Source organism: Oncorhynchus kisutch, linkage group LG5 (genome assembly GCF_002021735.2).
Source record: "Oncorhynchus kisutch isolate 150728-3 linkage group LG5, Okis_V2, whole genome shotgun sequence".
NCBI classification, from domain to species: Eukaryota; Metazoa; Chordata; class Actinopteri; order Salmoniformes; family Salmonidae; genus Oncorhynchus; species Oncorhynchus kisutch.
In genome coordinates this window covers 56,895,668-56,919,531 of record NC_034178.2, presented here as the reverse complement: position 1 = coordinate 56,919,531, position 23,864 = coordinate 56,895,668, and the positions used below count along the sequence as shown (strand labels likewise).

At 43.4% G+C, this 23,864-nt stretch overlaps 1 protein-coding gene across 8 annotated transcripts in view; it reads left to right on the top strand.

Moving 5' to 3' along the window:
• LOC109891615 (neurofascin) overlaps positions 1-23,864 on the top strand; it is a 143,992-nt gene that overhangs the window by 28,981 nt on the left and 91,147 nt on the right. For 7 of the 8 annotated variants that reach the window (XM_031825472.1, XM_031825468.1, XM_031825471.1 and 4 more), the window contains exon 1: positions 17,430-17,518. The exons of the other annotated variant lie outside the window; for it this stretch is intronic. The gene's annotated coding sequence lies outside the window, so the exon portion shown is untranslated. Of the gene's footprint in view, positions 1-17,429; positions 17,519-23,864 lie in introns of those variants that run through there. 8 annotated transcript variants of the gene reach the window in all.

The following is a 23,864-nucleotide window of genomic DNA, read 5'->3' as shown; positions in this document are numbered from 1 at the left end:
GGGGCAGGGGAAAAAGAGGGAGGAGCATCGGGGATAGTTGCATTAGAAGGGTCACATGACAGCTCGATCAGCTGTTTGATTTCACTTACCGGCATGTCATCTGAGCCAGGATCACAGTCAAACGGATTGGGAAGTAGGTCCCAAAGTGCTCTTCCAAGCATTAAGGTGAGCAGTCATCACTCGTGTGGGACACTTACTGATGCAGTTTTCTGTTATTTTCTTTTCATTACACAGGAAGTCAACCAGGTCTGTTTTATTTATTTACAACAGTTCCCCTCTCATTGCGAAAAGTCTTTCAACATTCCCCCTCTGGCCATCAAGCCTCTGTGTGAAAGAGAACATGGTCATTCTCTGATCCCGTGTCTCCACATAGTTTAGCGAACAGGTGTGTGCGCAGTGGATGTGGTTTGATGTAGTTTACAATGGAAGTTACCTGCTGCAGTACATCTCAGAGTTCTGTGCTCAGCTCTTTTGCTGCCAGTTACTCTCGATGTATTATATGATGCGTCCATATGGCAGAGGGAGACCCATAACTCGGGTGCAGAGGACTGCCCGCCGTCCTGCCCTAAATGGAGTATCTGTGCAAAAGCCCACCGTTCAATCCCATGGAATCTGTTTCATCAATATAGCCATGCAGCTAACTGAACATCCCATATTCCGTTTCATATTCGTGAATCTCGAGACAGGACAATATATCCTTGTGAATAGCATAACCCAACATGTATAGTGAACAAAAGTCAATGTATGGGCATCTCGGCCCTTAGAGCTAATGTCCATTTGGAGAGCATAAGTTGGGGAGTTTTTGAGTCGTTCAGTCAGTATAAATTCGTTGTTGAACAGTGTTATCTGACAAAGGTACTGATGTGAGTTTCTGTGTCTCTGCCTCACCACAAATTGTTTTCACCATATAATTTCTTAAAAACAAATTATTTTACCTTTATTTAACCAGGCAAGTCAACACATTCTTATTTTCAATGATGGCCTGGGAACAGTGGGTTAACTGCCTGTTCAGGGGCAGAACGACAGATTTTGTACCTTGTCAGCTCAGGGGTTTGAACTCACAACTTTCCGGTTACTAGTCCAACGCTCTAACCACTAGGCTACCCTGCCACCCAATTGCGGCCGTTAATATCAAAGTCTCTGCAATGATTCAAGTGCAACGGTCAAGTGCGGCCTTTTCCCATGATCTAAGGGATCTCTTGTTGAATTTTATCTTTTAGATTTGAATAGTTTGATTTAGATTTTGAAGGTTAACCACATGACAATGATTTTGAGATACTAAGACGATTTTATAATATATACCTGTATATATATATATATTGTATATTCTCACGAACCCTTGTTTGGGAACCATTAGAATACATGGAATGGTATTAAACATATTGAAACCACACTTTTTTTCCTTTCCTTCTATCGTTCCTCCCACCAGCCTCCTCTGGTGTGTGTGTGTGCGTGCTTGTAGTGAGGAGTGTGTAATTAGTGATGGTAACTGGTCACTGCATGGGCCAGACAGACTGCTTCTCAGGACAACAATAATCTCTTTGTAACACTGCCAGGGTGGAGGGGGGGTTCACAGCCTTTATACAGTATACAGCAATGGAGGCTGCTGAGGGAACGACGGCTCATAATAATGGCTGGAACAGAGCACATGGAATGGCGTCAAACACATGGAAACCAAGTGTTTGATGTATTTGTTACCTTTCCACTTATTCCGCTCCAGTCATTACAACGAGCCCATCCTCCCCAATGAACGTACCAGCATCCTCCTGTGATATACAGTAGATCCATGGACAGGGCCATTTCTCCCTCTTTTCTCTCTCACCATACAACAGTACCCATCACAACCAATCTCTCTCCCAGGATGTGTTAATTAACTCATAATGAGTGAGGAGTTTAGAGTGAAGAAGGGTGTTGTTTTGTCAGGGCAGATAAGCACCATTGGTGGGGGTGGTATGTGTGTGTTCCATCCTGTCTAATTGGCTGTTGGATGTGTCAACCTTGTTCTGGCACAAGTGTTCTGTTCCAAGGTGTTTCTTGTGTTTCTTGAACAGTGGGTTAACTGCCTGTTCAGGGGCAGAACAACAGATTTTTACCTTGTCAGCTCAGGGGTTTGAACTTGCAACCTTCTGGTTATTAGGCCAACACTCTAACCACTAGGCTACCCTGCCGCCCCAAGTGAGGAAACCTATTCTCGTCTACTTTGTCTTGAAGGCAAAAGCGCCATAAACTCACAGTATAACTGGCAGACTCTGTAACAGCGTGTTACCTCACCAACAGTTCTCCCTGAATGAGGAGAACGGGCATCCTAAAATGACCTGGACTAACCTGGCATAAAGCATTCACAGCACATCTTCAATGAACAGCGATAATAAACACCCCTTAAACGGGACATACCAGGCAAGAGAAGCTCTCAACCTGTGGCTAAATCCATGAATTCAACTGTGCGCACCAACCTTGTAGGAGCAAGTTCAGAGCAGCGCTGAGTAGAGACAAGTTGGCGAGAGAACCAAAACAAATATGAAACTAAACATTGCTAAATTACTGATATGATTACCAGACTCTGGTGTTTGTTTTAAGTTGACAAAACACAATTATTAACTTCTTCATTCTCTCTGGTAAATATTAGATACACAAAAACGAAATATTTGAAATCTGTCCCAACTCCCAGATCACACAGGTTTATATCATAGGTTTATACAATTGTAATCCCTGACCTTTCTCTGTTTGTTCACTTTTGTGAAACTGTTGTCACTGACAATTGATGTGTAGTAATTCCTATTTCTTAAATATAATTTGAACAACCACAATAATAACAATAAAACATTGTAATATGATATTTTTCACTGCACTATGAATGTGAAAATGTAATACATTTGACAATAATCTAGCTGCTATTCTAAATATGATAGTTTGTAGCCCAGACCATATTCTCCAGCCCAGGAATAGCAGTCTTCAGTTACAGTGTTCTGTTTTACTTCTCTGTGGGCCCATGTGGCCTAACACAACTAGAGTAATGATCACAAACACAGGCATAGACTAGTGTTATCTCCATGTCTTTCCAATAGAACATGTTTGGGACAGATATTGTGCAGATATGACCCTTATCTGCTGAACCTTCACACTTAGTTTGTGTGTGCAAAATGTACATGGGTCTGTCCCTGCATGCGCACGCGTGGTGTGTGTGCATCCATGTGTGTGTGTAAATGTGAAATTGATTGGGGCAGTTGTTGCAGATGGCCAATGCTACAGATGGTCAGTCCTGTGCTGTGCTGTCCTGTGTTGTCTTGGCTGACTGGTCATTAGACATGCAGGCATCTCTGTCCTCCTCTCATTTCTTGAGGCTCTCCAGCTGCTACTGCCATTGTTCCTTCATGCTTGTGTGTGTGTGTGTGTGTGTGTGTGTGTGTGCACACTATGTGTATGTTTGAGAAAGGTCTAGCAGGTTTGAGTCTTTGTGGTTGTGTAACTAAGCCAGTGTTTATATGAGCATAAGACAGGGAGAGAAGAAAGTGAGTTAAGTCTACAAGAATTTTGGGTCTTATGTGTAATTTATGTTCAGAGATGGGCAAAAATGACTAAATACAATTACAAAATACCATAAAGATCAATGTATCAAAATAAACTATAAAATACTTGTATTTTGAAATGAATTTAATTAAAATACATGTACATGTGTCAGCCCGAACCTCAACAACATTCTCAGTAGTGTTTACAGAAACTGTGACTGTGATATGTTGTGGTTTATTACTTTAGTTGAATGCACTGACTGGAAGTCACTGCAAAGCACACTGGGTATTATTAATCGCCTTGTTTCGGGGCAGAGCTCATTAGAATAATATTCAGCATGCTTTGCAATTTTTCATTTTTTCATATACATTTATATTTAGTTAATTGGGGCGGCAGGGTAGCCTAGTGGTTAGAGCGTTGGACTAGTAACCGGAAGGTTGCAAGTTCAAACCCCCCAGCTGACAAGGTACAAATCTGTCGTTCTGCCCCTGAACAGGCAGTTAACCCACTGTTCCTAGGCCGTCATTGTAAATAAGAATTTGTTCTCAACTGACTTGCCTAGTTAAATAAAGGTAAAATAAAATAAATAAATACAAATTCAGCAGACACTCTTATCACACCATGGTGCCATCAGACTTCTGAGATCAATATAGGGTGAAAGGAGACCACAAAATGTGAACCACTATAAAAAATGGTATAGAAAAGCAGTGTTGTAGTCAAGTCATTAAACCTCAAGTCTGAGTCTTACTCTGAGTCACTGGGTCTGAACTTATCAAGAAATACGACATTAGTGTTGATATATATGCATATAAATGAATGATTCATGAATCTTTATATATATTTTGGTTACTGCTATTTTTTTTGCTAAGTGTGTACGATCCATATGTCAGACGGCGGCAAGGATGAGGCGTTAGGGGGGCTGTTCTAACAATTCTGACAGGTGTCCTGGCCCTCTGTTCTGACCCTGTCCTTCTTCTGGCCTTCTGGCCCCAACACTCATTAACTGGCGAAACGACAGAACCTCCTGTTGCTCTGGGGCATCTTAAGACATGGCGTGTGTGTGTGTGTGTGCCTATGTGGTGAGGGCTGCTTCTTAAGATCGGGGCCAAATGTCAGACAATAGGATGGCTTGTGTTTGACTGATAGTCAGGGAAGTGCTATTGTTAGTCTCAAGACAACCACAGACACGCCAGACGATATGGCCTGCTGCCACAGAATGTGTACAACATGTCTGCTGTGCCACGCGTCAGGGAGCGCTCTCTGCTGTCTCTATCATCCGCTCTTTTTTAACATATTTTTTTTCAATTTCACCTTTATTTATTCTTTACCTCATTTCCTTTCTCTTCTACCCTCTCCATTTTCATCTCTCTTCTCATTGCAGTCTATCTTTCTCTCTCCCGCTCTCCCTCTCTCTTTCCTCATAGTCTGCCTGATGATATCATGGTCATTGTGGTCTCATTGTGTTACAGCAGTGTTATTGTGTTTCACTGCTTAATTCACTTAGTGGGTTTTTCAGTCTATAGTATGGATAAGGGGATTGTGTCGTGGTTTTTCTAAATGACGTTATTAACATTGATCATATTTAAAATGGCTGTTGACAATGAATTAGACATATAGCACATTCATTAACCCTGAGAGCCAGCAAATAATAACAAGCCTTTCTTTCATGGTTCAACAAACAGTCCAGAGAGGGTCATCTCCTCCATCAATCTGTCCTGTGTGTGTGTTTGTGTCAGGCCTGTGTGGTGTGTGTGTTTGTGTCAGGCCTGTGTGGTGTGTGTGTGTGTGTCAGGCCTGTGTGTGTGTGTGTCAGGCCTGTGTGTGTGTGTGTGTGTGTGTGTGTGTGTGTGTGTGTGTGTGTGTCAGGCCTGTGTGTGTGTGTTTCAGGCCTGTGTGTGTGTGTGTGGTTGTTTGTGTCAGGCCTGTGTGGTGTGTGTCAGGCCTGTGTGTGTGTGTGTCAGGCCTGTGTGTGTGTGTGTGTGTGTGTGTGGGTCAGGCCTTTGTGTGTGTGTGTGTGTGTGTGTCAGGCCTGTGTGTGTGTGTGTGTGTGTGTGTGTGTGTGTGTGTGTGTGTGTGTGTGTGTGTGGGTCAGGCCTTTGTGTGTGTGTGTGTGTGTGTGTCAGGCCTGTGTGTGTGTGTGTGTGTGTGTGTGTGTGTGTGTGTGTGTGTGTGTGTGTGTGTGTCAGGCCTGTGTGTGTGTGTCAGGCCTGTGTGGTGTGTGTGTGTGTGTGTGTGTGTGTGTCAGGCCTGTGTGGTGTGTGTGTGTGTGTGTGTGTGTGTGTGTGTGTGTGTGTGTGTGTGTGTGTGTGTGTGTATGTGTCAGGGCTGTGTGTGGACCTTCTGATGCTGCTGACAGATTGATAGGAAGCTGTTTGTGAGAGGGGGGTGGAGTAACCTTGTAAGCTCGCAAGATCAAGCAGCTTGTGAGGCTAGGGGTGGATAGGAGTGTGGCACATCACTGTAGTCATGACAACTCTTACCCAATTACCTGCTAGGCTTGCTCCTCTCTCTCTCTCTGTCTGGACTCTCTGTCTGGACTAGATCATTTTTTTGTCTCTGTCTGTTTTTCTGACGTTCACGTAACAGGAGTTGGGAGGGTTGTTGTGTAGTGTGATAACACCTCAGAACCAGCTGAGCACAAAGGTTGTTTGGTGAGCAGTCACATCTCAGTCACAGAGTCAAGCATCCTGGTCTTACAGAGTGAGTGGTCACGTCTCAGTCACAGAGTCAAGCATCCTGGTCTTACAGGGTGAGCGGTCACGTCTCAGTCACAGAGTCAAGCATCCTGGTCTTACAGAGTGAGCGGTCACGTCTCAGTCACAGAGTCAAGCATCCTGGTCTTACAGGGTGAGCGGTCACGTCTCAGTCACAGAGTCAAGCATCCTGGTCTTACAGTGTGAGCGGTCACGTCTCAGTCACAGAGTCAAGCATCCTGGTCTTACAGAGTGAGCGGTCACGTCTCAGTCACAGAGTCAAGCATCCTGGTCTTACAGAGTGAGCGGTCACGTCTCAGTCACAGAGTCAAGCATCCTGGTCTTACAGAGTGAGCGGTCACGTCTCAGTCACAGAGTCAAGCATCCTGGTCTTACAGGGTGAGCGGTCACGTCTCAGTCACAGAGTCAAGCATCCTGGTCTTACAGGGTGAGCGGTCACGTCTCAGTCACAGAGTCAAGCATCCTGGTCTTACAGAGTGAGTGGTCACATCTCAGTCACAGAGTCAAGCATCCTGGTCTTACAGGGTGAGTGGTCACGTCTCAGTCACAGAGTCAAGCATCCTGGTCTTACAGAGTGAGCGGTCACGTCTCAGTCACAGAGTCAAGCATCCTGGTCTTACAGGGTGAGCGGTCACATCTCAGTCACAGAGTCAAGCATCCTGGTCTTACAGAGTGAGCGGTCACGTCTCGGTCACAAACAGAGTCAGACAATCCAGTCAGTCAGATCAGAACGTCCTGGCTCTGAAGGGGTCGTGGCCCAGAGACGTGACTGTATCATTTATCTAAGAAGCCTGGACCGACTGCTCTTTCTCTAGTCAAATCCTGTTTTTACTCCTGATAGTGGATTATTGAACAGTCACCATGTCCACAGGTGTTATGGCCTCATTCATCATGTGGAGGAGTGTGTGTGTCTGTGTGTGCGTGTGTATGATTCATGTGTCCCTTGGCTGTCCTCCTGGTGCTTCATATAAAGCCCTGGAGATTAATGGAGAGAGGGCAGACCTCCAGGCCCTCCAGCAGAGCAGCCCCACCCATCCACTTTGGACATACTATAGCCTGCTGACCTGTTCCCTGCTGCCCTGGAGGTCATGTCCTGGAGTGATAGTGCTGCATGCTAGGTAGTGATGCTGTTTTATCTCTGGCTTTGTGCTAGATATTTGGCTTGGCCTACATGCAGTACAGGTCTGAAGTTCATCTTACTGGAGCAACAGCCATGTCAGGATAATACAACTGAAGAAAGGACCATTCCTTTAACATTATATATAACCACACACACAGCCATCTAAACAGTAGCACGTTTCCTGGATGGACACATGACAAGCCATCAGACACTTTAAGTGTTTCACTGAGTCTGGGCAAAATGCCTCAGTTTATGCTTATTGAAACCGCTGATGTTGTGTAAATGTTTTGACAGTCCGTCACAGTTTCATACGCCACACAGATGCTGACTGTAGAAACATCATTTTGATGTTGTGGTTGAACATTTTGTCTGCTTTTCAAGCGTCATCATTAGTAACCTGCGTTTACACACATCACGAACACAGACACACACGCGCACACACATGCGGACACAGACACACACGCACTTGGCGTATCTCCTAACCCTGTTGTTAGTTGCTAATTAAGCTCCTCTGGCCAGTTGATTACTGAGAGACATCCTCCTCTCTGGGAGACATCCTCCTCTCTGAGAGACATCCTCCTCTCTGAGAGACATCCTCCTCTCTGGGAGACATCCTCCTCTCTGGGAGACATCCTCATCTCTGAGACACATCCTCCTCTCTGAGAGACATCCTCCTCTCTGGGAGACATCCTCCTCTCTGGCCAGTTGAAACAAAGGGCCATCCTGTTTGTCCTCAGTGTTCTGCTACAGGGGTCTACACCGGGTTAATGCTGGTAACTAGTGCTCTAAGTCTTTGTTTTTCTCTTTCTCTCTCTCTGCTCTGTTTAACAATTGTTTTCCTTGATCACAACTCTCTCTTTTTTATGTATTTTTTCTCTTTAAAAAAAACCAACAGGCTCTCTATTTTCCTGTAAAATTCTGATGTCGGACTCATCTGTCTCTCTCATGTCCCTCTATAACCCTCCAGCTCTCTGTGTGTTTTGTGTCCCTCTATCTCCCTCCAGCTCTCTCTGTGTTCCATGTCCCTCTATCTCCCTACAGCTCTCTGTGTTCCATGTCCCTCTATCTCCCTCCAGCTCTCTCTGTGTTCCATGTCCCTCTATCTCCCTCCAGCTCTGTGTTCCGTGTCCCTCTATCCCCCTCCAGCTCTCTCTGTGTTCCATGTCCCTCTATCTCCCTCCAGCTCTCTCTGTGTTCCCTGTCCCTCTATCTCCCTACAGCTCTCTGTGTTCCATGTCCCTCTATCTCCCTCCAGCTCTCTCTGTGTTCCATGTCCCTCTATCTTCCTCCAGCTCTCTGTGTTCCATGTCCCTCTATCTTCCTCCAGCTCTCTGTGTTCCGTGTCCCTCTATCCCCCTCCAGCTCTCTCTGTGTTCCGTGTCCCTCTATCCCCCTCCAGCTCTCTCTGTGTTCCGTGTCCCTCTATCCCCCTCCAGCTCTCTCTGTGTTCCATGTCCCTCTATCTTCCTCCAGCTCTCTGTGTTCCGTGTCCCTCTATCCCCCTCCAGCTCTCTCTGTGTTCCGTGTCCCTCTATCCCCCTCCAGCTCTCTCTGTGTTCCGTGTCCCTCTATCCCCCTCCAGCTCTCTCTGTGTTCCGTGTCCCTCTATCCCCCTCCAGCTCTCTCTGTGTTCCGTGTCCCTCTATCTCCCACCAGCTCTCTCTGTGTTCCATGTCCCTCTATCTCCCTCCATCTCTCTCTGTGTTCCATGTCCCTCTATCTCCCTCCTGCTCTCTCTGTGTTCCATGTCCCTCTATCTCCCTCCATCTCTCTCTGTGTTCCATGTCCCTCTATCTCCCTCCAGTTCTCTCTGTGTTCCATGTCCCTCTATCTCCCTCCATCTCTCTCTGTGTTCCATGTCCCTCTATCTCCCTCCAGATCTCACCCTCATTTTACTCCCTCCCTCTGTTCTTTCATTTCCTCCCTATCTCTGTAGCTCTAAATATTTAAACAGCTAAATTAGTGTGGTACCTGATGCCGATGAGAAGGGCCATTTTATACTGAACAAATTATACATGCAACATGTAAAGTGTGATGTCATGTCATGAGCTAAAGTAAAAGATTCCAGAAATGTTCTCAAAAATGTTGGGAACAAATTTGTTTACATCCCTGTAAGTGAGCATGGTTCCTTTGCAGAGATAATCCACCCAACTGACAAGTGTGGCATATCAAGAAGCTGATTTAACAGCATGATCATTACACAGGTGCGGCTTGTGCTGGGGACAATAAAAGGCCACTCTAAAGTGTGCAGTTTTGTCTTACAACACAATGCCACAGATTACTCCAATTTTGAGGGAGCGTGGAATTGGCATGTGGACTGCAGGATTGTCCACCAGAGCAGTTGCCAGAAAGCTGAATGTTAATTTCTCTACCATAAGTCGCTTCCAACATCGTTTTAGAGAGTTTGGCAGTATGTCCAACTGGCCTCACAACCGCAGACCACGTGTAACCACACCAGCCCAGGACCTCCACATCTGGCTTCTTCACCAGCAAGATTTTCTGAGACCAGCCACCAAGACAGCTGGTGAAACTGTAGGTTTGCACAACCGAAGAATTTCTGCACAAACTGTCAGAAACCATCTCAGGGAAGCTCATCTGCTCGTGGTCCTACCCAGGGACTTGACCTGACTGCAGTTGGGCGTCGTAACCCACTTCAGTGGGCAAATGCTCACCTTTGATGGCCACTGGCACGCTGGAGAAGTGTGCTCTCTGTTTTCAACTGTACCGGGAAGATGGCAGACAGTGTCGTGTGGGCTAGCGTTTTGATGATTTCAACATTGTAAACAGAGTGCCCCGTGGTGACTGTAGGGTTATGGTATGGGCAAAAAAGCTACGGAATAAATTAACACAATTTCTTTTTATCGATGTCAACTTGAATGCACAGAGATACTGTAACGAGATCCTGAGGCCCATTTTTGTGAAATTCATCCACCGCCATCACCTCATGTTTCAGCATGGTAATGCATGGCCCCATGTCACAAGGATCTGTAGACAATTCCAGGAATCTGAAAATGTCCCAGTTCTTCCATGACCTGTATACTCACCAGAAATGTCACCCATTTGAACATGTTTGGGATGCTCTGGATCAACGTGTACGACAGCATGTTCCAGTTCCCACCAATATCCAGCAACTTCACATAGACATTGAAGATGAGTAGGACAACATTCCACAGGCCACAATCAACAGCCTGATCAACTCTATGTGAAGGAGATGTGTCGCACTGAATGATGCAAATGATGGTCTCCCCAGATACTGGCTGGTTACAGTATTACAACAATACTGAATTAACACTTATTTTAACTTAATATAATACATCAATAAAATCCATTTAGCCTCAAATAAATAATGAAACATGTTCAATTTGGTTTAAATAATGCAAAAACAAAGTGTTGGAGAAGAAAGTAAAAGTGCAATATGTGCCATGTAAGAAAGCTAACGTTTAAGTTCCTTGCTCAGAACATGAGAACATATGAAAGCTGGTGGTTCCTTTTAACATGAGTCTTCAATATTCCCAGGTACGAGGTTTTAGGTTGTAGTTATTATAGGAATTATAGGACAATTTCTCTCTATACCATTTGTATTTCATATACCTTTGACTAATGGATGTTCTTATAGGCACTTTAGTATTGCCAGTGTAACAGTATAGCTTCCGTCCCTCTCTTCGCTCCTACCTGGGCTCGAACCAGGAACACATCGACAACAGCCACCCTCGAAGCAGCATTACCCATGCAGAGCAAGGGGAATAACTACTCCAAGTCTCAGAGCGAGTGACGTTTGAAACGCTATTAGCGCACACCCTGCTAACTAGCTAGCCATTTCACCTCGGTTACACCAGCCTAATCTCAGGAGTTGATAGGCTTGAAGTCATAAACAGCTCAATGCTTGAAGCACAGCGACGAGCTGCTGGAAAAACGCACGAAAGTGCTGTTTGAATGAATCCTTACGAGCCTGCTGGTGCCTACCACCGCTCAGTCAGACTGCTCTATCAAATATCAAATCATAGACTTAATTATAATATAACACACAGAAATACGAGCCCTAGGTCATTAATATGGTCGAATCCGGAAACTATCATCTCGAAAACAAGACATTTATTCTTTCAGTGAAATACAGAACCGCTCCGATTTTATCTAACGGGTGTCTAAATATTCCTGTTATATTGCACAACCTTCAATGTTATCTCATAATTACGTAAAACTCTGGCAAATTAGGCGGCCCAAACTGTTGCATATACCCTGACTCTGCGTGCAATGAACGCAAGAGAAGTGACACAATTTAACCTGGTTAATATTGCCTGCTGACCAGGATTTCTTTTAGCTAAATGTGCAGGTTTAAAAATATATATTTCTGTGTATTGATTTTAAGAAAGGCATTGATGTTTATGGTTAGGTACACATTGGAGCAACGATACTGTAACGGTTTTCTTGACTTGAAGGAGAGGAGGACCAAAGCGCAGCGTGGTTATTTTGATTCATGTTTAATAAGGCACTTCACATGAACAAACTAACAAAAACAAGAAACGTGAAAACCCAAAACAGCCCTATCTGGTGCAAAACACAGAGACAGGAACAATCACCCACAAACACACAGTGAAACCCTAAACAGCCCTATCTGGTGCAAAACACAGAGACAGGAACAATCACCCACAAACACACAGTGAAACCCAGGCTACCTAAGTATGATTCTCAATCAGAGACAACTAATGACACCTGCCTCTGATTGAGAACCATACTAGGCCGAAACATAGAAATACCCAAATCATAGAAAAACAAACATAGACTTCCCACCCCAACTCACGCCCTGACCATACTAAATAATGACAAAACAAAGGAAATAAAGGTCAGAACGTGACAGATACGCACCGCATCGATTATATGTAACGCAGGACACGCTAGACAAACTAGTAATATCATCAACCATGTGTAGTTAACTAGTGATTATGATTGATTGTTTTTTATAAGATAAGTTTAATGCTAGCTAGCGACTTACCTTGGCTTCTTACTGCATTGGTGTAACAGGCAGGCTCCTCGTGGAGTGCAATGAGAGGCAGGTGGTTAGAGCGTTGGACTAGTTAACTGTAAGGTTGCAAGATTGAATCCCCGAGCTGATAAGGTAAAAGTCTGTCGTTCTGCCCCTGAACAATGCAGTTAACCCACCGTTCCTAGGCCATCACTGAAAATAAGAATGTGTTCTTAACTGACCTTCCTAGTTAAATAAAGATTAAATAAAGGTGTAAAAAATATATAAAATCGGTGTCCAAAAATACCGATTTCCGATTGTTATGAAAACTTGAAAAGGGCCCTAATTAATCGGCCATTCTGATTAATCGGTCAACCTCTAATACATAATAAGCTTGGACAATCTATTGGTCAGTCTCTTTTTCGCTCAAGTTTTTCCTTATCTATTCTCTATATGCAAACCTTCACACAGAGCCTCCATTGACCACCCCAATAACCTCTGAACTGGTTAACATAGATCCTCCATTGACCACCCCAATAACCTCTGGACTGGTTAACATAGGAGCCCACACTACAGATGTCAGCAGAGGAAGAAATGTGAGTCATTCTCCCTCCATCCTTGTGGCCTTTAGATAGACCCACTGTTGTTGACGCAGAGAGAGAGTGAGACATATTAGAGACACATATTTCCCTCAGATTACACAGATCCACAAAGAATTTTTAAACAAACCCAATTTAGCTAAACTCCCATATCTTCTGGGTGAAATACCAGTGTGCCATCACAGCAGCAATATTTGTGACCTGTTGCCACAAGAAAAGGGCAAGCAGTGAAGAACAAACACCATTGTAAATACAACCCATATTTATGCTTATTTATTTTCCCTTTTGTACTTTCACTATTTGCACATTGTTACAACAACTGTACATCATTTGACATTTGAATGACTTTATTCTTTTGGACTCTTCTTTTAGTGTAATGTTTACTGTACATTTTTATTGTTTATTTCACTTTAGTTTATTATCTATTTCACTTGTTTTGACAATGTTAACATGTGTTTCCCATGCCAATGAAGCTCTTGAATTAAATTGAGAGAGCATAGGGAAATGGGACTTGCAGAGTGAACCTTTAATAGCCTTTCTGTTCTCTTAGCCAGATAAATAATGAGGTTGTTTTTTATACAGTATTTCTCTTTATTTGGCTCCTGAACCAAATCTAAAGCTGAGTCATCTGAGAGGGTCAGCATGGGAAAGCAAGATGTCTTATGTCTCAGATTATAATTATTACACCATCTGATCTGTTCATCTGAACATCTATTTATTTATGCATTCAAAGGTCAATGTGTGTGTGTGTGCTGTATAAAGCTGTATAAACATCCCAGGGTGATTGGCCTCAAACAGGGTTTAATAACCAATGATATGCTAGAGTTCATGGGATGGGGTAACGTGTGTGCGTGCGGGTGCATATGTGTACGTGTGTGTGTGTGAGACGCTTGGCCCCTGCCATAAAATGAGCCCAGTTAGATATGTCCTCTATCGTGTGTAGTCTCTTTCTCTCTCTCCACTCTTCCCCCCCTCTCTCTCTCTTTCAGCAGTCTCCCATAGCTCTGGGATGTGTTTGTTTGTCTGAAAGTGTACACTACAGATTTTTAAATGCCAACAAGAAACAAGAAAGTACTGCTTTCTCTACCCCCCACCCCTGTCCCGCTTCCTGTCCCCCTCTCCTCTTGCTGCGCTCTGTGACCTCCAGCCTACTCAAGACGCTGTTGGGGATATTTAACATGCCCCGGAGGCCTCGCTATGCTCTCTTAGATACACCTCCCACACACACCCTCGCTCCCTCTACGAACACACACATGCACCCTAACTGCCCCCTCCTCGCACATGCACACAGGCCCCTGATCACGCACGGATGCAAATAAAATCAAAATCAAATAACATTTTATTGGTCACATACACATATTTAGCAGGTGTTATTGCTGGTGTTGCGAAATGCTAGTGTTTCTATCTCCAACAGTGCAGTAATATCTAACGATACACAACAATACACACAAATATAAAAAGTAAAATAATCTAATTAAGAAATATATAACTATTAGGACGAGCAAGTCCAGAGTATAAATATATACAGTATATATGTGATGGAATGTTTAGACATTATGAACTTTATATGGATATAATAGTTGAATAGGATAGACCTTGACTAGAATACAGCATATACCTTGCATAAGTATTCATCCCCCTTGGCGTTTTCCCTATTCTGTTTCATTACAACCTGTAATTTAAATAGATTTTTATTTAGATATCATGTAATGGACACAAATACACAAAATAGTGCAAATCGGTGAAGTGAAAAAAATCACTTGTTTCAAAAAATGTGTGGTACGTGCATATGTATTCACCCCCTTTGCTATGAAGCCCCTAAATAAGCTCTGGTGCAACCAATTACCTTCAGAAGTCACATAATTAGTTCAATAAAGTCCACCTGTGTGCAATCTAAGTGTCACATAATATGTCACATAATCTCAGTATATATACACCTGTTCTGAAAGGCCCCAGAGTCTGCAACACCACTAAGCAAGGGGCTCCACCAAGCAAGCAGCACCATGAAGACCAAGGAGCTCTCTAAACAGGTCAGGGACAAAGTTGGGGAGAAGTACAGATCTGTCACGACTTCCGCTGAAGTCGGTCCCTCTCCGGTCCCTCTCCGTTCAGGCGGCGTTCAGCGGTCGACGTCACCGGCCTTCTAGCCATCGCCGATCCACTTTTCATTATCCATTTGTTTTGTCTTTGTCTTTCATACCTGGTTTCAATCCCCCAATTACTTGTTCATTATTGAACCCTCTGTTCCCCCATGTTTGTTTGTGAGTAAATGTTTATTGTATTGCGGTCCGTATTTGTGGCCTTGTATTTATACGACTTGTATTTTGTAAACATTATTATATGTTCATTATGTTCCCGGTGATGCATTGGGCAGACCTCACCACCCTCTGTAGAGCCCTGCGGTTGCAGATGGTGCAGTTACTGTACCAGTCAGTGATACAGCCTGACAGGATGCTCTCAATTGTAAAAGTTTGTGAGGGCCTTAGTGGCCAAGCAGAATTTCTTCAGCCTCCTGAGGTTGAAGAGGGGCTGATGCACCTTCTTCACCATACTGTCTGTGTGGATGGGCCATTTCAGATTGTCAGTGATGTGTACAACGAGGAACTTAAAGTTTTTCAAGTGCTCTCTCCTGCTGTCTCCTGAAATCTAAGATTAGCTCCATTGTTTTGTTGAGGTTGAGGGAAAGGTTATTTTCCTGGCACCACTCCACCTGGGCCCTCACCTCTTCCCTGTGGGCTGTCTCGTCGTCGTTGGTAATCAGGCCTACCACTTTTGTGTCACCTGCAAACTTGATGATTGAGTTGGAGAGTACAGGAGGGGGCTGAGCACGCACCCTTGTGGGGCCCCTGTGTCGAGGATCAGCGAAGTGGTGTTTCTGACCTTTACCACTTGGGGGGCGGCCCATCAGGATGTCCAGGACCCAGTTGCACAAGACGGGGTTCAGACCCAGGGCCCCAAGATTAATGATGAGCTTGGAGGGTACTATGGTGTTGAAGGCTGAGGTGTAGTCAATGAACAGTGTTCTTACATACGTATTTATTTTGTCCAGATGGGATATGGCAATGTGCAGTTCGATGGTGATTGTGTCATCTGTGTATCTATTGGGGCGGTAAGCAAATTGAAGTGGGTCTAGGGTGACAGATAAGGTGGAGGTGATATAAGCCTTAACTAGCCTCTTAAAGCACTTCATGATTACAGAAGTGAGTGCTACGGGGCGATAGTCATTTAGTTCAGTTATCTTCGCTTTCTTGGGTACAGGGACAATAGTGGACATTTTATAGCAAGTGGGGACAACAGACTGGGATAGGGAGAGATTGAACATGTCTGTAAACACTCCAGCCAGCTGGTCTGCTCATGCTCTGAGGACATGGCTAGGGATGCCGTCTGGGCCGGCAGCCTTGCGAGTGTTAACACGCTTAAATGTCTTACTCATGTCAGCCAAGGGGAACGATAGCTCAAAGTGGGCAAAGAAGGTGTTTAGCTTGTCCGGGAGCAAGACTTCTGTGTTTTCCCTTTATAATTGGTGATTGTCCGGAGTCCCTGCCATATACGTCTTGTGCCTGAGCCATTGAATTGCGACTCCACTTTGTCTCTGTACTGACAATTTGATTGCCTTATGAAGGGCATATCTGGACTGTTTGTACTCAACCATATTCCCAGCCACCTTGCTGTTGTTAAATGCGGTGGTTTGCACTTTCAGTTTTGCTCAAGTGATGCTATCTAGCCACGGTTTTTGGTTTGGGTAGGTTTTAATAGTCACAGTGATGAACTCCGCCACCATGTCTGTGTATACGTTAATGTTATTCTCAGAGGCAACCCGGAACATATCACAGTCCCCGTGATCAAAACAATATTGAAGCATGGATTCCGATTGGTCAGACCAGCGTTTAACAGTCCTTACCACGGGCACTTCCCGTTTGAATTTCAGCCTATGGGAAGGGAGGAGCAGCATGGAGGCTTGGTCTGATAAACATACACCCACCCACACGATCTCTCTGGCCTGCCTGACCCCTCCAGTCGTGGAAGGGTTGGCCATAACAGTGCTGTAATCCCTCCCAGATGAGGTTCATCCTCGATGGGCTACATCTCCAGCTACGCCTGGGAAGATGGAACTGTGTGTGTGTGTGACTGTGTGTGTGTGTGTGGGCAAGTGTTAATGTGTGTGTTTGTTCGTGGTCTGTGTTCACGCATGATTGACTGTGTCTTTATATAGGAGTATGAGTATGCTCTGCATGTGCTTTCACGATGACGTGTGTTTAGGCTTTTATGTGGTCATGTATGTATGTATGTATGTGTGTGTGTGTGCTTGAGCGTGCTGGTGTGTAGATGCATTTGTGTGTGTGTGTGTGTGTGTGGGTGTGTAAGCTGTAAGTGTGTATTTGTCTGTGAGCGAGCCTGCGTGGGTGCGTGTGTGTGTCCGTTCAAGCAGTGGAGCGTGTTTGCCCTGGGGCTAATTAATAATTCATGAGGTGGGCATGGAGAAGGCAAGGGGGCGGTGGCAGATGGAGGAGCTGTGTGTGTGTGTGTGTGTGTGTGTGTGGAACGAGTCAGAGCTAGTTGGACAGAGAGAGAGAGTGAAGCAGTATTTCACCTGGTCAGGAAACCGTCTCCAAAAGAGGTAACTTGTCTCTCTTTAGAGGTGTGTGTGTGTGTGTGTTGAGCTGTCTGTGCAGAGGCTTTTGTTAGAGAGCTCTGCTCATATTTTTCTCATGGCTACACATGTTCACTCTACCATGCTTTATAGGATTTTAAAATATGATTTTTAGTTGTAAAAACTGTTTCTGATTGTCCTCTTGTTGATATTTTCATACAATAATGTTGTCATTCATGAACATGAAAAATCCTTCCAATCGTCTTTTGCGGAATATTGAAATGGTTTTCATCAAACTGGTCCATTTGTCATTGTCCAACACAAAAGCTGTTTTATTTCTTCTTTGTAATCAATCATCTGAGCAATAAGGTGGTTAGTTTGTCTATCTTGTGTATTCTATCATTTGTCCATCACATAATTGTATGGTGGTTTGCTATATTGTAAGTTTTGTAAGACAAAAATGACATTTCTATAATTTATTAACAGTGTGTGTAGCAGTGTCAATACTACCAGATACACACACACTCTTAATGTGTCTGACACAGTTGATTGCTGGTATTGACAAACCAGTGTAGTGTGTGTACATGTCACTGCTGTCCTTTGCCCATCATACTCTGTCTCTTTAAAGGGGCAGTCCGCAGTTGAAACCATAATAAATACATTTCCCTGCCTTTGTTTTGGTAAAAAGCTGAGGGATGGGCCTAGTGAAATGTAACCACTCTCAAATTGATATACAGAGCTATGGATGCAAGGACTAACCATCCAAGATATCAAAATGATAGTTTTAAGCGTTTTGAAGCTATACAGTGTTTGTTTACATTTACAATGTTTACAAATATTAGAATAGAACAAGCTTATATTTTTGGTTCTGATGGGGTTTGACTGTTGAACTAAGCTCAATAGGCATTTATAAGTTATATTCTTTAAGAATCAATTGGTATATAACATTAATTTAGAAGTTATATACTTTACTAATCAATTGGTAATATCATTCATTTATAAGTTATATACTTTAATAATCAATTGGTAATATCATTCATTTACAAAAGTAAAAAAAATGGATGTAGCAGCTGCAGATTGCCCCTTTATCATCCACACTCTGTCTGTCTGTACTGAGTGTCTGTCTGTACTGAGTGTCTGCTGTATTGGTGTGTTCTGTGTATGACTACTCCTGTCTCTCTGTTGATGGTTGGTGATGCCATTGTCATGACTCTCCCACGCGTGTGTGCCTGTGAATGTGAGTGTGTTCGTGGGAATCTGTGTGTGTGTGTGTGTGTGTGTGTGTGTGTGTGTGTGTGAATGTGAGTGTGTGCGTGGGAATCTGAGTGTGTGTGTGTGTGTGTGAATGTGAGTGTGAATGTGAGTGTGTGCGTGGGAATCTGAGTGTGTGTGTGTGTGTGTGAATGTGAGTGTGAGTGTGCGCATGTGCGTGTAAGTGCATTTACCTGCTGCTGGATTCTTGTCTCTCCCAGTGTGTTTGGTCTGCTGTCAGTATTGATGCAAGTGTGTGTGTGTTTGTGGTTTCTGTGTTGTCAGCGGTGTTCCAACTTTGAGATGCTGTCAGAAAAATGGGAGTTCTTTGTGTTAGAACACCTTATCTGACCATTAGTCAGTCGGACACACACACACACACGTTTGTTTTACTCTCTTTGTGGAGACCAATTGATTCCCATTTAAAAAGGGTGTTTCTCAAAATGCAGGGTTGGAGTATGAGTCTAAATAAAAGTTTTGAAGCATGCATCGATGCAAGCTTCAATGGAAAGTATGCCACGAAATATGAAGCAATTATGTACAAAATTACACATGAGCTGAAGCGAGAGAAAATACACTCTGACTTCAGAATGGAATGATGCCTATTCACTTCCTATATGTTGCCTGACTACAACATTTTATCTTGATATGTTAATAAATACATTGTGTTAATTTTGGCATGTTTACCCATAATATGTCAATAGGGGTAACTGGCTAGCTACTAGTACTGTTAGCTAACCAGATACCCATGAATAATTCTTAGCTAGCTAGCCATAATGAATTGCCTTCTATCTTGCATAATGTTAGTTAATATTAGGTCATTTTTGCCTTCTATACTATTTGGCTAGCTCCATTATTATGATTCACATATAGCTAGCTGATAGTTATGAAGTAAAACGGTTGCTTTGTGTACGTATATCTTGTTTCGTCTCTATTGCCATTATTGTCCTGGCTGGAGACAGTTCAGTGAATGGGTACAGCAAGTCCATAGTAAGTCAATAAGGCTAACTAGCTAGCTAGCAAGCCACAAAGAATTGGTTCACGAAAAATGTACATCTACCATACAATTCTGTACAATTCTGTACAATTGACCTTATTTTATACTTCCAGATCAACTGTAATATCAATACCATTGTAAAAGACAATTTCTCCCCTTTCCAACAAAACCAATGACGAGCCCTTCATGATGCCCATCTCTGTATGATTCAAGAAGGCAATGAGCTCCGCCGGTCTTTTTAAAAATGACGGGTGCGGAAGCAACATCTATTGCGTCATAGTGAAAGGCAGAGAGACTCTACCGTTCAAAAGATTTGGGTCACTTAGAAATGTTCTTGTTTTTGAAAGAAAAGCACATTTTTTGTTCATTAAAATAACATCAAATTGATCAAAAATACAGTGTAGACATTGTTAATGTTGTAAATTGTAGCTGGACACTGTATATTTTTTTGTGGAATATCTTCATAGGCGTACAGAGGTCCAAACAGCATTTTTCACCCGATCTGTCCAACTTATCACCTTATCACCTCTGAAATGTAAATAAAACACTATAAAGAGTTTATATAAGGTGTCATTACATACCTATTTGAAGGTTTGTGTTGAATTTAAATCGCGTTTTTAGGGCGACGCTGAAGTCATCTTCAGAAGTAAACAGTGGCTGTCGTGGCTTTTGACTAGGTAAATGACTAGGTATCCCCCCTGTCCCTGTCCCTGTCCCTGTCTTGTTTTTAAACAGCGATAGAAGCTCTACACCTGGTGGAGAGAGGCTGTAAGACACAGAATGAGTTTCTTTATGCGTGCTGTTCATTACGTCATGACACGTCACAATTTAACGTACAGCGTCGGAGGGGTCCGTTTTTTCAACTTTTCTCCAATACTATTGGACCATTACCATGTCAATCAATGCTTGAATAGAAATGTAATTCACACCCCAGATGTTGATGTCAACACAGTCGCTTCAGTCATATTAGTTTTCATTGCAGCCTCGTTTGAATGTTGCAATTGCGCAAATTTGTACGGAATGGGGTTAGTCACCGTTATATGATGATGATGGTCATAATGCTTTTTGACACGATCATAAAGTGTATTTTCTTAGTCCAAGTAAAGTGACACAGGAAGGTCATAATGCTTCATGACAGTATCATAAAGTGTATTTTCTTAGTCCAAGTAAAGTGACACAGGAAGGTCATAATGCTTCATGACAGTATCATAAAGTGTATTTTATGCAAGTTATTTAAAATATGATAAAAAAAAACTGTAAAAATTCATTCCAACAACAAAGGACTGTTACCCAGGGCTTCTTAGAAAGTGTGTGTGATATGACAGAGGAGAGGACAGAGGAGAGGCCAAATGCATACAGATGGCCTTTCACTGTTAATATTGGAGCCTTCAAATCAACCTCACCATCCCCCGTTCCTCTCATCTCCTCACCTCCCTCTCCATCCCCCTTCTCGACTACCCTTGTGGGCAAATCAGAAAATAGTCTCACTATAGGACTGGAAGTATTCTCTCAGATAGACAGGGGAAAGAGACTGTATATGTCAGTCCAGGATGCATAGTGAGTACTGAGGTAGTAGATTGGGACTCACAGTCAATCTGTCACAGTGATATGATGTATTGTAAGGCAGAAGAAGACACAGTGTTATGATGTATTGATGTATTGTAAGGCAGCAGAAGACACAGTGATGTATTGTAAGGCAGCAGAAGACACAGTGTTATGATGTATTGATGTATTGTAAGGCAGCAGAATACACAGTGATGTATTGTAAGGCAGCAGACGACACAGTGATGTGATGTATTGTAAGGCAGCAGAAGACACAGTGATGTGATGTATTGTAAGGCAGCAGAATACAAAGTGATGTGATGTATTGTAAGGCAGCAGAAGACACAGTGATGTGATGTATTGTAAGGCAGCAGAAGACACAGTGATGTATTGTAAGGCAGCAGAAGACACAGTGATGTGATGTATTGTAAGGCAGCAGAAGACACAGTGATGTGATGTATTGTAAGGCAGCAGAATACACAGTGATGTGATGTATTGTAAGGCAGCAGAAGACACAGTGATGTGATGTATTGTAAGGCAGCAGAAGACACAGTGATGTGATGTATTGTAAGGCAGCAGAAGACACAGTGATGCATTGTAAGGCAGCAGAATACACCTGTGATAGGATGTATTGTAAGGCAGCAGAAGACACAGTGATATGATGTATTGTAAGGCAGCAGAAGACACAGTGATGTGATGTATTGTAAGGCAGCAGAAGACACAGTGATGTATTGTAAGGCAGCAGAAGACACAGTGATGTATTGTAAGGCAGCAGAATACACAGTGATATGATGTATTGTAAGGCAGCAGAATACACAGTGATAGGATGTATTGTAAGGCAGCGGAAGACACAGTGATGTATTGTAAGGCAGCAGAAGACACAGTGATGTATTGTACGGCAGCAGAAGACACAGTGATGTATTGTAAGGCAGCAGAATACACAGTGATGTATTGTAAGGCAGCAGAAGACACAGTGATGTATTGTAAGGCAGCAGAAGACACAGTGATGTATTGTACGGCAGCAGAAGACACAGTGATGTATTGTAAGGCAGCAGAAGACAGAGTGATGTGATGTATTGTAAGGCAGCAGAAGACACAGTGATGTGATGTATTGTAAGGCAGCAGAATACACAGTGATGTATTGTAAGGCAGCAGAAGATACAGTGATGTGATGTATTGTAAGGCAGCAGAAGACACAGTGATGTGATGTATTGTAAGGCAGCAGAAGACACAGTGATGTATTGGAAGGCAACAGAAGACAGTGATGTATTGTAAGGCAGCAGAAGACACAGTGATGTATTGTAAGGCTGCAGAAGACACAGTGATGTGATGTATTGTAAGGCAGCAGAAGACACAGTGATGTATTGGAAGGCAACAGAAGACAGTGATGTATTGTAAGGCAGCAGAAGACACAGTGATGTATTGTAAGGCTGCAGAAGACACAGTGATGTATTGTAAGGCAGCCGAAGACACAGTGATGTATTGTAAGGCAGCCGAAGACACATTGTTATGATGTATTGATGTTTTGTAAGACAGCAGAAGACACAGTGATGTATTGTAAGGCAGCAGAAGACACAGTGATGTATTGTAAGGCAGCAGAAGACTATTATGAGGTATGAGGAGGGGGATATGAGGAGGTTTGATGAGGGGGGTTAGGGGATAGCAGGAGGTTCTGGTGCTTGTTATTATGCCCCTGATAGATTTCTGAGACTTGAATTAATGGATTTGTCAGCATCTCCACAACTCCTTACCCTATTTTTAATCACACACATACAGGCATGGACACACATACACTCGCTCACTCTTTTTGTTCTAACAGACCATAAGCACATGTACACACACATGCCCCCATACACACTCTTAATCACACCTTCTAACACATGCAAACAAACAGCATGCTCACTTATGTCCACACACTCTCTATCACGCCTTTTAACTACTTCACGACCACCACAGATGGACATAATCACATGCACACACACACTCTCAAGTCAGTCATTTTAGCGTCAGAGTCCCTGGGGGTTCTAATTACAACACTCTCTCTCACCTCACTCTTTTTTCTCTAATCCTTATCTGTTATCACAGAGAGAGGAAGTGGAGAGAGAGAGAGAGAGAGAGAGAGAGAGAGAGAGGCCGAGGGAGGGACGAGGTAGACAGAGTCAGATAGGGGCCAGACAAACCCTCTAATTTATTTGGTTTCTAGGGAGACCAACAGAACCAAGAGGATGTAACATAGGATGACTCAACAGAACCAAGAGGATGACTCAACAGAACCAAGAGGATGTAACATAGGAGGCCTCAACAGAACCAAGAGGATGTAACATAGGAGGCCTCAACAGAACCAAGAGGATGTAACATAGGAGGCCTCAACAGAACCAAGAGGATGTAACATAGGAGGCCTCAACAGAACCAAGAGGATGTAACATAGGATGACTCAACAGAACCAAGAGGATGACTCAACAGAACCAAGAGGATGTAACATAGGCCTCAACAGAACCAAGAGGATGTAACATAGGAGGCCTCAACAGAACCAAGAGGATGTAACATAAGAGGCCTCAACAGAACCAAGAGGATGTAACATAG